Below are 16173 nucleotides of genomic sequence, written 5' to 3' on the forward strand. Positions count from 1 at the left end.
CAGTGCATGTATCGTTATTTGTAAGGAATTTTATGAAGTTTGGGACTCCAGTTTAGGTACGGTAGATTCGAACTCAATTATGTTGATTTGATTGTTAAAAGTTTTAAAGGTTTAACTGAAATTCGAAGCATTTCATCCTTAGAAAGTGAATTGTGCGCATAACCTGGATTTCCAGATGTATAATTAACTGAATTTCTCGCCAGTGAGGGAAAACAGGGAATAGGAGGAATTTCGTTAACTTATTTCTTTGCTTTTATTAGCATAATCAACTCATAATCACACTTTCAATCAGAATTTTTATTGATATTATCATCAAACGCACCATCAATCCACCATCAGATTGTTCAGATGTCGATTTAAATACCCCCACCCTAATTTAAGTTCTTTTGATACAGTTATAGGAATGTATCTTAGAAATAAAGACAATATTGTTACAAACCTTGTCTCCTGGAACCATAGCATGTATATGTAGTTTTTCTAATTCTTTTATCCCCTCTGATTTAGTTAAATAAAAGTTGCAGGATCGTTCAACGAAAGTTAAATTTTAGATTATCAGAGAATGCAAACCTAGATCACGAAAAGAGGCATAACTCTTTTTAATTCTAGGATGACCAACAAAGAATGTTATATACTAGTGTAACCAATGTAACACATATATACAGTATACTGTTTTTATGATAATGAAGATAATGTAATGATCTTTTTGATACCTTGTAAACTCTAATTTAAATTTTTGTCTGGTGTAGAGTTTAAAAGAAAATCAAAATGAAGACAGACTAGGATGTTTTCAAGCTTTAATTTACAGCTATTGTAAAAGCAGACTGGTCAATATTGAAAAAATAATAGATATAATTATCTGAATCCTTATCATGAGATTTCTCTTTTATAAAAACCTGACGTAATGAGTTTCGAGACTGTCTGTTAAGTTAGCAATTTAAAGGAAGTGCCATAGAAATTTAGGATTCACTGGTTCAAAAAAGCAACTAAACACAGGTAAAAGGAACGAAATCATGTGTAAAAATAATTACTTAAGACTACTTTTTCATACAAAGTCATAATCGCTAAAAAATTATGCTTCCCTATCTTTCATATGAAATATTTATAAATTCTAAGATATTACAAGCATTACAGTTCTTCGAAAGCAAATGCATAAACAATCGTTTTAAGTAAATTCATACATAATTTCCTTCAATGTCTGAGATTGTTTTATAATTACATAGAAAGGTTTAGTCCTCCTGGCAGCAATCCATCTATAAACCGATCTGTTAGTCGAAATCCTTTTTTAGATCCATATGAACGTTTTCAAATATTAATTGCTACATAATCTAATAAATATAGTAATCGATTGAGACATACAACTAAACATGTTTTTCTAAAACAAACACAATCTTTAAAAAAGTATTCAAATGTAACAAAAAGTACATTTTAATGCATTTAATTATTCCACAAATTTTCATTAGGTGAACAGATGGAGTGAATAATATTTTTCCACAAAAGATATCTAATATACCAAGAACTGAAAATGACTCGGATTATTTTTTTCCCAATGTTTTATGTCGGTTTTGTTCTTCCTTAGATATAATTTTGTATAGTTTTGAAATATTAAATGACTCTCACGAAAATGACGATCAGACGCAAGGAAAATAACAAAAAATACATTGTCACTAGAGTTATCCTTTTATCGAATCAATAGTAATCCTTCAGAATTCAATGTCTTCATTTAATATTCCTTCCAAATTCAAATATTGCTTATGTGTCGAATGCAGGGTGTATGTAAATCATATACGGTATCAATTTTGATGTACCAGATGAGCATTTCGACAAATTATTTCTCTTCAGTGATACTCATGCCGAAATGTTGGAAATCCAAAATATTTAAATTAGAAAGACTTTGAAAAATTGTATAAAGACGGTGCCAAAGACTAAAGCCAAATACGTCCAAGGATCAGAGCTATGCATAGGGGAGATATTCCTTGATTTTGAAATGAATTTCAAAATTTTTCAGTTATCAAATATATATCCGTATTTTCAAGCTATAGCCAAAATATTTAGCTATTGAACTGTAGAGACCTTGGGGGACTAACAGTCCATTGGCAGAGGACACGACCCAGGGGTCATAATGTAATCATTTACGGTACCAATTCTGATGCACAAGATGCGCATTTCGACGAATTATGTCTCTTCAGTCATGCTCATGCCGAAACGTTGGAAATCCAAAATAATTAAATCAAAAAGACTGAAGAGCTGAAAAAGGGGTGCCAAAGACTGAAGCGAAATAAGTTGAAGGATCAGAGCTATAAATGAGGAAAATTATCCTTATATTTTTCATTTTATATTTCTTTTCTAGTAGGAGTTTTTAAATATAAAATAAATATTTTAAAAAAAGTCAAGGATTAAAAAGATACTGACAAGTGATACAAAATAAATAAATAAATTTAAAAAAAAGACAGTATGAAGGTAAATATAAAATTTCAATCAAATCTCCCTAATAAAGAAGTTTTAATGAACAAAGTCAGGACTTTTGATAAAACATTTAATCTTTACCCCTCCCACTCTCCAACAAACTAAAAAATACGAAGTCTTCTTTAAAATTTCATAAGAATACTATATTGTTTAGGAATTCCGACAAGTGGAAAATAAAAACAAAGAATACATTCCCAAAAATAGAAAAAAAAGCTCCAATATAAGCAGAACGCCTTATTGCCATTATTGTTCATCATTGCTTGACGTTTTTTCGTTATAACAGCGTTTAAATGTCCACATGACTGATTTTCTGTTTTTTTGCGTGATCTTTCTTTTTAATGACATAAACATATTCTTCTTTTAAGGACCAGTCCAAAGAATTTAAAATCCCCTCTGAAACATGTAATCATGTCCATTTAAAGAGGTAAAGGATTTGATATATCATTTTTAGAAAAAAAAGTTTACTGATTTAAATATTTAGCATTAAACAAAAAGCCGACACAAATCTAGGGGTGGTTGATTAAGAGTTCCATTTAATAAGGCAGAGACCTTAGGTTTGAGGTCAACTAAACCCCATCCTAAACTATGGTAAACTATGGCTTAAAGACATTAGAAAAATGCATATTACAGTTGTTCAACGATTGCCTATAGATTGAATTGCCATATAAATATATATACGAGCAACAACATATCAAATTCTATCTATTTTGAAAACGAATTGGACTATCTAAAACGATGTACAGGCGTTTACGTTATAAGCAACGACATTAAAAATACGTGAAAAAATATATTTGGCGTGGTGTCTTATTTGAATTTTGACAACAGATGGAGAAATACTGCACTGCAAAGTAGAAATAACGTTGTAATTTATTGTAAAGTCATAAGCAAGCCAAAAACAAGAGCATAAAATAAAAAAAACCCCGCACAAACACACATGGGTGTTATATTTTTTTTGAGGAAAGATGCATGTATTGATTCGAAAGAAAAAAGTACTTTAGGTAAATACTGCATAAAATCTTCCAACGCCTAAACGTGGCTGCTAATTACAGTAGCTTGTTATAGTTATCAAAATTCAACTTTCATTACGTCACTTTTATTTTCATGGGAGTGTATGGGAGCTTTGATTGATTGTTCTTTGTTTTATGTCCCTTGGAGGAATTCAGAGAATTTTCACTCATAGGAGACATCGCCATATACCGGAGAGTGGTTGAAATGTAGACCTATGCGCGTCACTCAGGGTCATTTAACAATGAGGGTTCTTTATCAAGTCAACACTTATCTTGAAAGGGACCTACGTTTTTAAGGTTATACCAATAACGAAGCAAGCACCTTACCAATAGGTTACCGTGACCGGTTATTGGAGATTTTGCTTTTTAACCATGGCGTCAATGTTGACAAAGTAAGTATAGGGTGAGTTAACCATGCATCGGACACATACCTTCCTTCGGACAACTTTAAGCAATAAACTTTCATTGAACATGAGTCTCCTCGTGTTTTTACTTGTTTCTGTCTTAAAGGTGAAGATTTAAACCTTTTAATGATGCCGAATTTTATTTTCATGTTGTGATAAAAATAGCACAAGAATGGCCTTGAAAGTACGCCATATTTTGCATCATTAAAGGGGAGTAACCAGAATTTTACGATTTTTCAATTTTTAGAGTTGTCGCTCTTTTAAATAGACTTCAACGGATCGAGTCGGACCTAGGTAAAATTTGTCAATGATTGATAATTTCACAGAAATTTTTCAAAAATTTTACTTCAGTGTTTGTATACTATTTTTTAGAGTTGATTTTTACTAGTATGTTTATTTCACCGTACATCGGACACAAATTAACCATACATCGGACACTTTCCGATGCATGGGTAATCACTTCCATTTTCATTTAAAACCCAAATCTCAGCTGTTTTTTACGGAAATAGAAAATAAAAAACTCTAAATTTTCAGTGAAAATGCAAGTTATCGATATATGACGACTAGAAGTGGACTCAATTTATTTCTTTAAACTAGATTATGATAACCCACGAGACAAAGGCGCGAGTTGCCATACTACTAGCATTGTAAAGCCTTTCTAAGGCGATGTGATGCACCTAAAATCTCTTCACATTTGTGGATAGAAATAGTCATTCAAATTTAACTAGAAGGTTAATTTTTAAATAAAAGATAAAAATGTTTCGATATCATTAATTTTAAAGCACCGAGATCAAGGTATGATATTTTTCTGGTTTAAATACCGTGTGTCCGATGCATTGTGAATATTGTCCGATCCATGGTAAATTCTGACTTACTTCGTAAAAATCGGGTTTTAATGATATTTTCTCAATAAATAGCACACGATTGTGTCAAAAAATTATATTTTAACCACATGCTACATGTTAAGTTCCATTTTGATAATATTCGGTCGTTAGCGATATCGCTAGAACTTGTTGAAGTGCGAGGGTGTCCGAAGCATGGTGAATTCACCCTATATTCAGAGCATATCCACGTAACTGTCACTGTCTCAATTACGCAATAACATTGTTTCTTTTGCTATGTATTTCTAATGTAAACAAGATGTGAAAAAATTTATTGTTGAATGCCGAAATTTTCCACAAATATTACCGGTAAACATAAAAGACCATATTGTTGAATGCCGAAATTTTCCTCAAATATTAAATATTTTTCTCTTACAGATAGGTGATATGGCTTGAATCCAGTTTTGAAGTGTAAAAAATACTCGCTCCCTTGAGTATAATATACATGTATATAATTAATTTACGTAAGTGTCGACGTCATAATGTAACTTTTTTTTTCTTTCCCATATGCTTGTAGAATAAAATATTCATATACTTGTTTAAAAAACTAACATTTTTATAAATAGTTTAACAGAAGGCATATTATATATTTTCTGGAAAGAAAGTGAAAAAATCATAACGATTTATTTCATAACTACGGAAGCCCGTTGAGGCCAGTTTAGAGAAAGAAATATTTTTTATTGCGTTTAAACGCAAAATTATTGCATTTAATCGCAAAATCATTGCGTTTAAACGCAAAAATTATTGCGTTTAAACGCAAAAATTATTGCGTTTAAACGCAAAAATATTATTGCGATTAAACGCAAAAATTATTGCGTTTAATCGCAAAAGTATTGCTTTTTAACGCAAAAGATTGCGTTTAATCGCAATCTTTTGCGATTAAACGCAAAGTGTTTTGCGTTTAAACGCAATGTACATTGCGATTAAACGCAATCTTTTGCGTTTAAACGCAATGATTATTGCGATTAAACGCAATGTTTTGCGATTAAACGCAATAATTATTGCGTTTAAACGCAATAAAAAATATTTCTTTCTCTGAATTGGCCTCAACGGGCTTCCGTGTAAACTAAAAATTAAAAAAAAAAAAATAAAATTACATAAGATTTTTTTTGGACATCATTAGTCAAAATATGGAATGTAAAATGTGAAGATAACGAACAACGACCAATCTGATAAATGCAGTGAACAAAGCTATTGAACAGTTATTTTGTTTTGTATTTGTTATTCAATTTGTAAATACATATCATATTATCGATCACAGACGCCAAATGAATTCAGTCTTTTAAACAGTTTGTATGACATGTGTTGTTCAATGCATACTAAATAATAATAATTAATCCCTGCACTTGATGAATACACCATTGCTTCCCTTTAACTTAAGGGCAAACTTACAAAAAATCTTTTATGGGAAATTTAGACAAATAATGGTTTAGTCATTGTTTATATTGATTGAATCATTAGTGAATGACACCTTAGATATATTACTAACTACAAATCGATGGATACTAAATCTGCATGAAGAAAAGGTTCAAAAATTATTTATCGTTTTGCATATAGATAGACAGATCCATTTATCTTCCTTACATTGTTATATAAAAACTTTTTGTTACAGTACGTACTGACAAGATAAAATAAACCTCCAAAGCGTTGACTTGAATCCTGTTAAAGATTAAACTTGTCTGCGTATTTTATTGGACGTAAACCTACAAGTTAAGAAATTGAAAGACAAAAATACGATTTTTCAAACAATTTGGATTACAACAGCAAAACCACAAATCTAGATAATTCGAAAACATCATGGGATTTCTTTTAAATACGTTGTGCTCATTACAAGCGTATGGAATATTCATATATATGTTCTTGTCCATCACGTCTACGAGATCTTATATTTGTGACTTGGGGTCAGTGAATTGCACTTGCCAGGACCTGAAGAACCAAACAAAAGTAGATTGCTCCCACAAGAATCTGTTTAAAATTCCACCGTTTTATGAAAACAATACTTGGATCGACCTTAGTGATAATTTTATTGAAAAAGTTGAAAACAGTTTTCCAAAGCATGTTGAGTACATCAATCTCTCGAGAAACAAGCTTAAAAGAGTGAGTAACATGTCTTTTCATGGACTACAAAAACTAAGAACGCTCATATTGGATTATAATCGCATAAATATTTCATGGTTTTATAAGGGAATTTTTTCAGATTTAAAGTCATTGACAGAGATAAGTCTGAAGGGAAACATTAATCCAGTGGATCATATTCTGATTCGAGATGATGCTTTTTCAGAGTTAACAGCATTGAAAATTTTGAAAATTGACGGCCCAAGAAATATATCATTTGGAGAAGGATTCTTGAAATTAACAGAGTTGATTTTCTTAGATTTATCTGGAATCACTGGAAACTGTTCGTTTCAAGTACTTTCAAAAGATTTATTTAAGCATTTGCCTCATTTGACTTATATTGATGTCTCGGCGTGTGAAATCTTAGATATTGATGATGGGGCGTTTGGAAATCTCTCATTTCTTCAGTATCTCGATTTATCCCATAACAAGAGAATAGGATTTGCCTCATTCCCAAACATAACAATGAATCTTAACCAGACAGCCATAGAAGTTTTGCGATTAAACGGTATAAACTGTTTAACTGGAACAGGAACAAAAATCCTTACGCGTCATCTCATCAACTTAGAAGAAACTAATCTTACCGAACTATATATTGAAAAAAACCGCTTAGAGCAGCTTGAAGCAGGAGCCATGAAAGTCCTTCCTAAAACGTTAAAAAAAGTATCAGTTGGGGAAAATAAGTTGACTCAGGGAAAATACATATTAGATTACTTCTCTATGGACAGCGTTCGTGTCTTTAATATCAGTGTCCAACTTCGGCCAGCGCCGTATCCGATGTCAATATTTGAAAATTGTAAAGAAAAGGATGACGACTGTGAATGTCCTTTTTCGAGAAAATATAGTCAAAGAGATACGATATACAAGGATATGGATCATACTGAGGAATCTTTTTTTCGTACAAATGACAAAGGATTTATAACTATCAATTTTCCAAAATCGTTGGAAATCATTTATGCAAACTCAAGTCGATTGTATTCAGCTTTTCCAGAGTTTGGGATAAACTCGAAAAATTTAAGGGAATCATATTTACAAGATAACTTTTTCTATTCTTGGATTGGACCTGTCCACGGAATCCAGAATTTAACAATTATAGATCTTTCCAATAACTTCTGCTCATACATTTCCAAATCATTTTTTAAATATGCGACAGGAATAAAAATCTTAAATTTGTCTAAAAATAATATTGGCAAACATTTCATCGATGACATTGAGGGGAAGATATTAGAGAATCTGCATTCCATACGGGAACTTGACCTTTCCTATAACAACATAAACGTGTTGCCAACTTTGACGTTCAAGAATCTTCATAAACTGGAGTCTTTAAATTTAAAAGGCAATTTACTTTCTGAATGGCAAGTGAAGATTGAACATATGAGAGAAATAAAATTCATAAACGTGGCTAAAAATAGACTTACAACAATAGATAAAAGTCGCCAAAGTTCTTTTGAAAGCCTATTTTTACTTTCCAATCTATCGGTTGATTTATCTGATAACATACTTTTATGTTCTTGCGAAAATTTGCAGTTTCTTTCCTGGATAACAGCCTATAAAACGCATTTTAAACAGTTTGAATCATATCAGTGCTCAGTGTCAAATTCCCAAAAGTTTGAGTTTTCAAATGCTGTTTCGTCTCTAATGTCTTTGCGGGAAAAATGTAAATCATTTTTGCTGATATATATTATAATATCAGTTTCAATCGCCTTCTTAATGAGCACGGTTATAGGTATTATAATTGTGAAAAATAAATGGAGGATTAGATATTTGATTTTCATAACTAAACAAAGATTGAAGAAAACTGGAACCAATTCAAAGGAGTTAGGACCCTTGAATTATGAATACCATGCCTACATTTCTTTTTCTGAAGACAAATACAATTTTGTCAAAACAGAAATGATCCAACGTCTTGAAACTGAATCAAACTTCAAACTTTTCATTCCTAACCGTGATAATGACAGTCAAATGGGAACACCAGGAAAATGATAGCAGAATAGAAGCCATACAGAGATGCAGACGAATAATATGTTTGCTTTCTAAAGATTATTTGGAATCCAAACTGCAAATATATGAAATTAATATGGCAAGATGGGAAGCTGTAGAGAGAGGGAAAAGCTTTAACTTCATTTATGTTGTCTTATTTTCTAAAGAAATAACGGACAAAGATCTAAGAGTATTGCAAAAGATTTTGAAGCATTATCCCCACTCAGAGTATCCTAGTGAAGCATGTCTTTATGACGACTTCTGGGATGATTTAAAAAAGCTAATTGAGAAGGATGTCAAGTCTGACTTTGATCAGGAAATTAAGCCTACTGTTAAGAAGAAATCTTCATCTGACATTGAGGAGAACTTTGATTCTGAGACTGAGCAGCGTATTACGCACAATATTGAAGAGGAGTTTTGAGTGTTTATTTCAAAACATTCTCGATACAAAACTTTCTCTGATTACCCTTTCATAGATTTGTTTTACAAGTTTCTATCCAAAATGAGTGAGCTTTAATGATTCCACATCCATTCTCCACTAAATTGAATACGCTATCGCATTTAAACATACTAACAACTTTGTTTTCTTATGAAATGCCGTTCAAATACTATTGTATTACTTGTAGAAGAATTTAAAAAAAATAAATGTGACATCATTCCTATATTTCTACCGTCTGAAGATTGTTAACCATTGGTGATCCGATGTTAGTGAAGAAGAGTTCGATATTAATACAGTTATATATTAAGTATAATATATGACGTCATCATATTCGTACTGATTTTAGGGTTAGCCGGGAAATACCATTGGTGGGAATTACCTCGGGTAAGTACCAGTATTTCCCGTCCCGGTTAATACTACATTTTTTTCTAAACTGGGAAATACAGGGAAACGTTTAATGTTTTTTTTTCATTCATTCAATCAATCTTAAACAAAATTCAGAAATAAATTAAACATGAAAACAGAACATGAATAATATTGAAAATGCCTCAAACTGCAATTCAGAGTGAATCTCTATTCCATGTCCCATACCCATATGTTTATTTTAAATTTATAAATCCAAGAACAAAATAAACTTGTTTTAATTCTTTAATAAACATTGAAGTTATTACAATCAGTCATGTTGTTTAAACAAATTATTCTTGTCAGTTTTGTGGTCCTGCTTGAGACATAAATACCTTGAGTAGAACGGAAAGGCCTCTTATTTAGTTTGATATTTACAGCATATTTTACATTTAACAATTGTCTTGGATCCTTCTTAAGTTACATCTTTGGGTTCATTTCATGGACCTTTATAGACAACATCTGACTCAAGCATCAAGCATCAAACAAATGCCACTCATTACTGGAATACGAGTGTGTTATGATTATATAAAATGAATTACAAGGAAAACAGAAAAATTTAAATCAGGGACAGTGATACCAGGATGCTATCTTTGCCAATAAGGTGTACTACGTCCAACAAATATGATTAAAATTATGAAAAATATACATATACATGTATATGTAGCTATTTCTCATTTCCCAGTATTTCCTGAAAATTTTCCTTTTTTATAGTAAATTGTTCAAAATATACATGTACTTATTGTATACCAAAATATCTGTGCTGAAAATTCAAGTTAGAATACTTTGGTTGTTTGAACTTCATATTTTTTTTTTTAAAAAGCGGTCTTTAAATGTCGCAGACAGTGCGCTAGGCACTTGGCTAAAATGTCAAGAACTTAAAAAAAAGATAGAGATTTATAAAAATATAAAATATATTCTCCTTTAATTTTCAATAATGTCAAATAATGTTCTGTTTTATAAATAATATGACGTATAGAAAATATAAATTATCCTATATGCTTCATCTTTTCGTGGGAAGCTATTATATATATATATATATATATATATATATATATATATATATATATATATATATATATATATATATATATATATATATATATATATATATAGATTGTAACGGAGTTATAGAACTTTGTATTGTGCTTCGGCAGTGAGAGTTTCAGGGTAGAATTCATGAGAGAAAATGTTTTGGATAACACAGCGTTTACACAGTATTTATGACGATATTCCGTACAAGCTGTACTTAAGCTGCATACGTATTATACTAGCAAGTGTCAGTAAACATTAAAAACACAGTTCCTGATCAATAAGGAACATATTCCTTTAGAGGGAAAATATAGCTTTGGTCGATATTTGGGTGATATTTGCAGCGTGAGACAATACATAGGTATCCAAGTGTACATTGGATATTGTCACCATGACTCTTCAAACATTATAAACTGACAATTGATAGAATCATTTTAAAACATCCTTTACGGTAGTATTCAAATTTGCGATTCGGTAATAATGCCCTACTTGTGATAAATTATATCGAAAGCATGTTTGTCAGTGTTGACATAAAATGAAAATAAAATCAGATTTTTTTATGAGGTAAGTACTCGAGTACATCGGAGAAGTTTTACTTGTAGTCTTTGCTATTCCAACGGAGAAGCTAGCTGACCGATATTTTTCAAGATGAATTTACGAGATCAAACACGTTATAGAATATTACTATTCACATCAAATGCAATACCCTTATTTCACAGAGCAAATGGAACAGATTATGTATCTTTCATTAGTATCTGAGGGCATATGGCTTTCACGACTTCAACTTTCAAGACCAAGACTTTTTCAGGGTGTTTTTATTATCTCATTTGTACCAAAGAGTTAGTAGAGCTTCTGCAAGAAAATGAAGTCTTATACTATTGATTTTACAAAAGAAACATAGATAGCATATTATGTGAAAACATAAAAAGGTTCAGGTATAGTAAATAGGAAACCCTTTCTAGAAAACAGATGAAGTTTTCTCAAGTATTTTAAAGAAATTGAGTCTTGGATATCTAATGCCTATGGAGTATCATGATATTTTTAATAAAATATAATGAGGAACCTTTCTTTCAACATTTTTGTTCTAACAGGATCATGGAGCATTCTTGCGTTTTAATGCAACAAACATATGTTTTCTTGAGCAATGGAGCAAAAATATTGGCTGTTTTTCTATCCACTCTAAGTTTGCTAAACACTTCAGATCACTTTTATACTTCTTCACTGTGTAGTATTATCCCCCTCCTTTCCAATTATTGAGCCTTGTCTCGTCGCCAGAGATAGGCAGGATATTCGTGCAATGTACATATGACCAATTAACGCAATTATCAAAGTCTTTATAACATTTCTTGAAGGAGTGAACTATGTAGATGAAACAAAAAGCAGATATTTGGGCTTATCCACGTTAGACCTCAAACCAAAAGAAACTATAGAATTGTAAAATATCTAAAATTTGATTATCCAGGGGTCTAGTATAGCTTCCAAAGGCAAACACCGTAAGTAATCCCACTATACGTATCAGCTTTGGGCAAATTTTCTGTTGAATTTCTGTTTTGTATTTGACATTCAATGATCGAATTTCAGAAGCAGATATGAAAATAAGAGGAAATTGATCAATGGCCGTTTAGTTCTTGATAATCATTTCAAAAAAGTAATCTGTAGATACTTTATACAAATCACTGCAATTAACAATTCTTTGACACTTTTCTATCTCTCCCTTATCCTCTGTTTGTTTGTTGATTACTATTTTAAGGGTCTTGCGAGAAGCGAGAATTTCATACTCATAAGAGACTACTTATTTAGACATACATGTATGCTCGGCACTTACGGCCTTTGAGCAGTGAGGGTTTATTTTACGTGCCAAAGCCTACCGTGAAAGGAGACATAGGTTTCCAAGATCTTATCCGAGATGCCCGTGACTTTCGATTCTAATTTCAGGAGCAAGGTGAAGTCATTTCCCATGATAATGTCTGAGGTTTGACGCGGCGCCGGGAAGACAAGTCAAACTAGATATCTAACAGTCACGAAGATCACGAAACGAACCCCTACCTTGAGGCTTCCGCGATCGGTCCATATCTTTTGTAATAAGAAATGTGATTATTTAGTTAATTTTAGAAAGATCATGTCCATTTTGATTATGCCCCACAATTTCTGACTAAGTTTATGATGCGCATTATACAGATAAAATACAGGTTCAACATCTTGATTTTCTTAGGTTGAACTACCAAATCCTGTTTATGCAATGACAGCTTGATTATAATTCTATTTTTAATTTTCATATTAAGTGACGAGAAAGGATATATTCAAATTTATAACTTATGAACGAAATCTTGTGTTTTATATCCAGTTATCTTTCACAACTACCTGAGAATAAGTGCAGACATTGCTCAAAAGGGTGAATTGTAGTTGTTGATGGCATCACAGCATAACATCTAGTTTTATTATTACACATCGAGAATTTTTTCCAATTCAAAAGTACAATTTTTAAGGAAATATACTTAAAATTATTTTATAACAAACATTTTTTTTTTAAATTACGAACTAGAAGTAATTTAAAAAAATCATCAATAATTAGAACTTTCTGTATGCAGTATCTCCTTTATGCTCATGTCAGAACAAAGTGTCACACATTGATCTGTGGTGTACATTTTGTATTTTGCCAATATTAAACAAAGAAAAAGTATGTGAAAATTTTTACTGGGTAACTTGTTACTACACAACGTTACGTCATCTTTTTTATTTGTAAGCAGCAACCAAATGTACAAATCCTTGGTGATAATTGTTTGGTGTCAGTTCCTTCTTGGTTACGGTTTAGGATTATGCTTTCATTTTCCCTCTCTCTATGTCTGTATATTTGCAGGTTATTGAAAAACGATGTGAACATGTTTCAATAAATATTAGGAGAATTATTAGATTTAGAAGCAAATCTTGGATCTTGCTTTCTTATTATAATCAAACGCAAAACATCTTATAAAAAACAAAGTTTTCATAGATATTGCACCAGTCAGGGTAGTCTAGTGATAGGGCGCTCTCTTGGGTGTTATAGCCAATTTTTATTTTAAAAGAAAATATGTTGACAAAGTCTTTATCAGTAAAATGTGCATATTCGCTTCGTTTATCCTTGATGGAAATGGAATAAGAGCACCCGAACTACAATTTCTTATATCATTATGTAACAGGTGTCAAAAATAAGCCTCAATTAATGAAATTGCTATTTTTCAAAGATTTACAAAAGGGACGGGGATGGGGTGGGGGTTGTATCTACTTCTACTCCAAAACTAACTATATGTACGTGATTTTGAACAAAGTTTTTTCCCCTTCTATAAGTCTGTAATTTACTCTCAGTACTATAATATATATTACTGGAATTTTCTGTCTGTATTGGTAAGAACACAATTCCCCGCGCTTGCGCGGGGTTTCGTGTAGTATTTAAAAAAATCAACGTGTAGAAAGATTTGATTTTTTTTCTTAGCTATAATTATAATTTATTGGAATTTCCCCTTAGCAACAGAATTTGATCCTTTGTGAAAAAAAAAGATTTATACAATTATAATGTTTTCCATTTTATAAAAAAGCTAACATAATGAATGTCAAGACTGTGTTTAAAGTAATGGATTTTAAGGAAGAGTATACGAAATCAAAAGTTCAGTTGTTAAAAAAAACAACTACATGTGATATCTATAATTAGAATCATTTGTCACAAGTATTGTCAAATAAAGTAACAATTTACATGTATCACTAAAAAATTATGCATTCATATTTATAATTTTTTTCTCTTTATGAATTCTAAGATATCACATGTATTGCGCACCGTTTTTGCTCTGATATGAAGTTGATGGTTACCAATGGTAGTCAGTGATGTTGCAACACAAGCGGTCTCCCAATAAAAAAAGTCAAATGATATAGGGCAGTTTGTCTATCATGTTATGTAGAAGTAACCCAGTGCTTTGGTGTCGGTACCCCGTCCTTCACACTTCCGGTTGCATTGTCCAATAGTTATGGAATATATTTACAATATTCGTTTGATGACAACCGAATGTTGTTGCCAACTAACGAAAACTTTTTTATTTTTGTTAATCTACCTGATACAATTTTTTTCAGTAGAAGAAAGAAAAATCTTTGAATTGTTATAATTGTTTACAAACCTTTCCAAAGAACACCATGCAGACACCAATCTGACTACTTTAGCACGCTCTTCTCGGGTCAAGTTTTATTTTTCTGATTTTGTTATCAGTACATACATAAAGAACACTAACACAAAAAGGAAAACGGAAATTTATTCCTCTAAACCATAAACACAATTTTCATAATTTCTACGAAATAGTTACGCCTTAGGTAACATTGTATTTATTTATCAGTTAAAACATTATGACTTACTTTTAACTTAAGTAACATTTTTATATATCAAATACATCATAATTAATTTTTGAAAGTTGATTATGAATTTTCATTGGTGGTGCGTTAGAAAATTTGTCTAGTCTATAATTAGAGATAGCGTCATCGTATACTTGATGGTATGCGTATGTGTCAGACACTTTAAAAAGTCATCTTTTTGATATTATTTAAAATATATCTAAAATTAAATCAGTAAGAATTGAAAATTTTCTAAATTTAAATAAGCTCAAAATCCACCATGTAATAAATAGACAAAGTAGGATATAAAAAAGCGATAGTTTATTCATCATGTTACTGAATAAATGTTTGCATCTAAAGGTAAATGTATAAAGATAGGTTCCTTGGTTCTTAACATGTTATGAAAGATTTACATGAAGCTGTCAGTGCACAGAGAACAAAGTAGTGCAGGGTGTCATGTGTGTGCATAGTTACAATTGCCGGATATGGAATCAACTGCGATCTACCTAAGCCAATTACAAAAATAAAAGAAAACCAAAATTGAAGAAAAAAAAAATAAGTTCCATTCGAATTCTCTTTAAATAATCATAAAAAATCAACCTAAAAATGTTAAATTAAAAAATCAATATTTACTCCATACCTGATATTAAGTTGATGGTTACCAATGGTACCAAAAAATACTTTTAAATTCAATTAATTGATTCATGGAGAATTCCAAAATGTTGAAACTGAATATTACATTCTCAAATGATCGTTTTGACGATCAACTTAAAAATAAATTGGCAATTGTCCAAATATAAAAAGAAAGTCTTATTATAAAAGTTCTTTATTCTTTAAACTTTCCCGTTATTACTATATGTAATCAATGCGATCACCTTCCTGTTTTGCGTGACCTTGACATGTAATTTATAGGCTGTTATCTGGCCTTTATTTAAATACCTGTAGCTGCCCAGACACAGCCAGTTAAACCCAGGTCAAACACAATCCAAAAGTCCAAAGAAAAACACCAGGAATCTGGTAGATCAGTTTATTGTGTTGACACAAGTGGTAAAAGGCTTTAACAAACATAAAAACAGAATTACAAAGATGAAATACAACAA

At 31.2% G+C, this 16173-nt stretch overlaps 1 pseudogene; it reads left to right on the forward strand.

Moving 5' to 3' along the window:
* The first annotated feature begins 6609 nt into the window (after positions 1 to 6609).
* Positions 6610 to 9271, forward strand: LOC133203962 (toll-like receptor 4; annotated as a pseudogene).
* Positions 9272 to 16173: the final 6902 nt, after the last annotated feature.

Source organism: Saccostrea echinata, unplaced genomic scaffold (genome assembly GCF_033153115.1).
Source record: "Saccostrea echinata isolate AGI-Se365-2 ecotype Australia unplaced genomic scaffold, CSIRO_AGI_Sech_v1 ptg000052l, whole genome shotgun sequence".
Taxonomy (NCBI): Eukaryota; Metazoa; Mollusca; class Bivalvia; order Ostreida; family Ostreidae; genus Saccostrea; species Saccostrea echinata.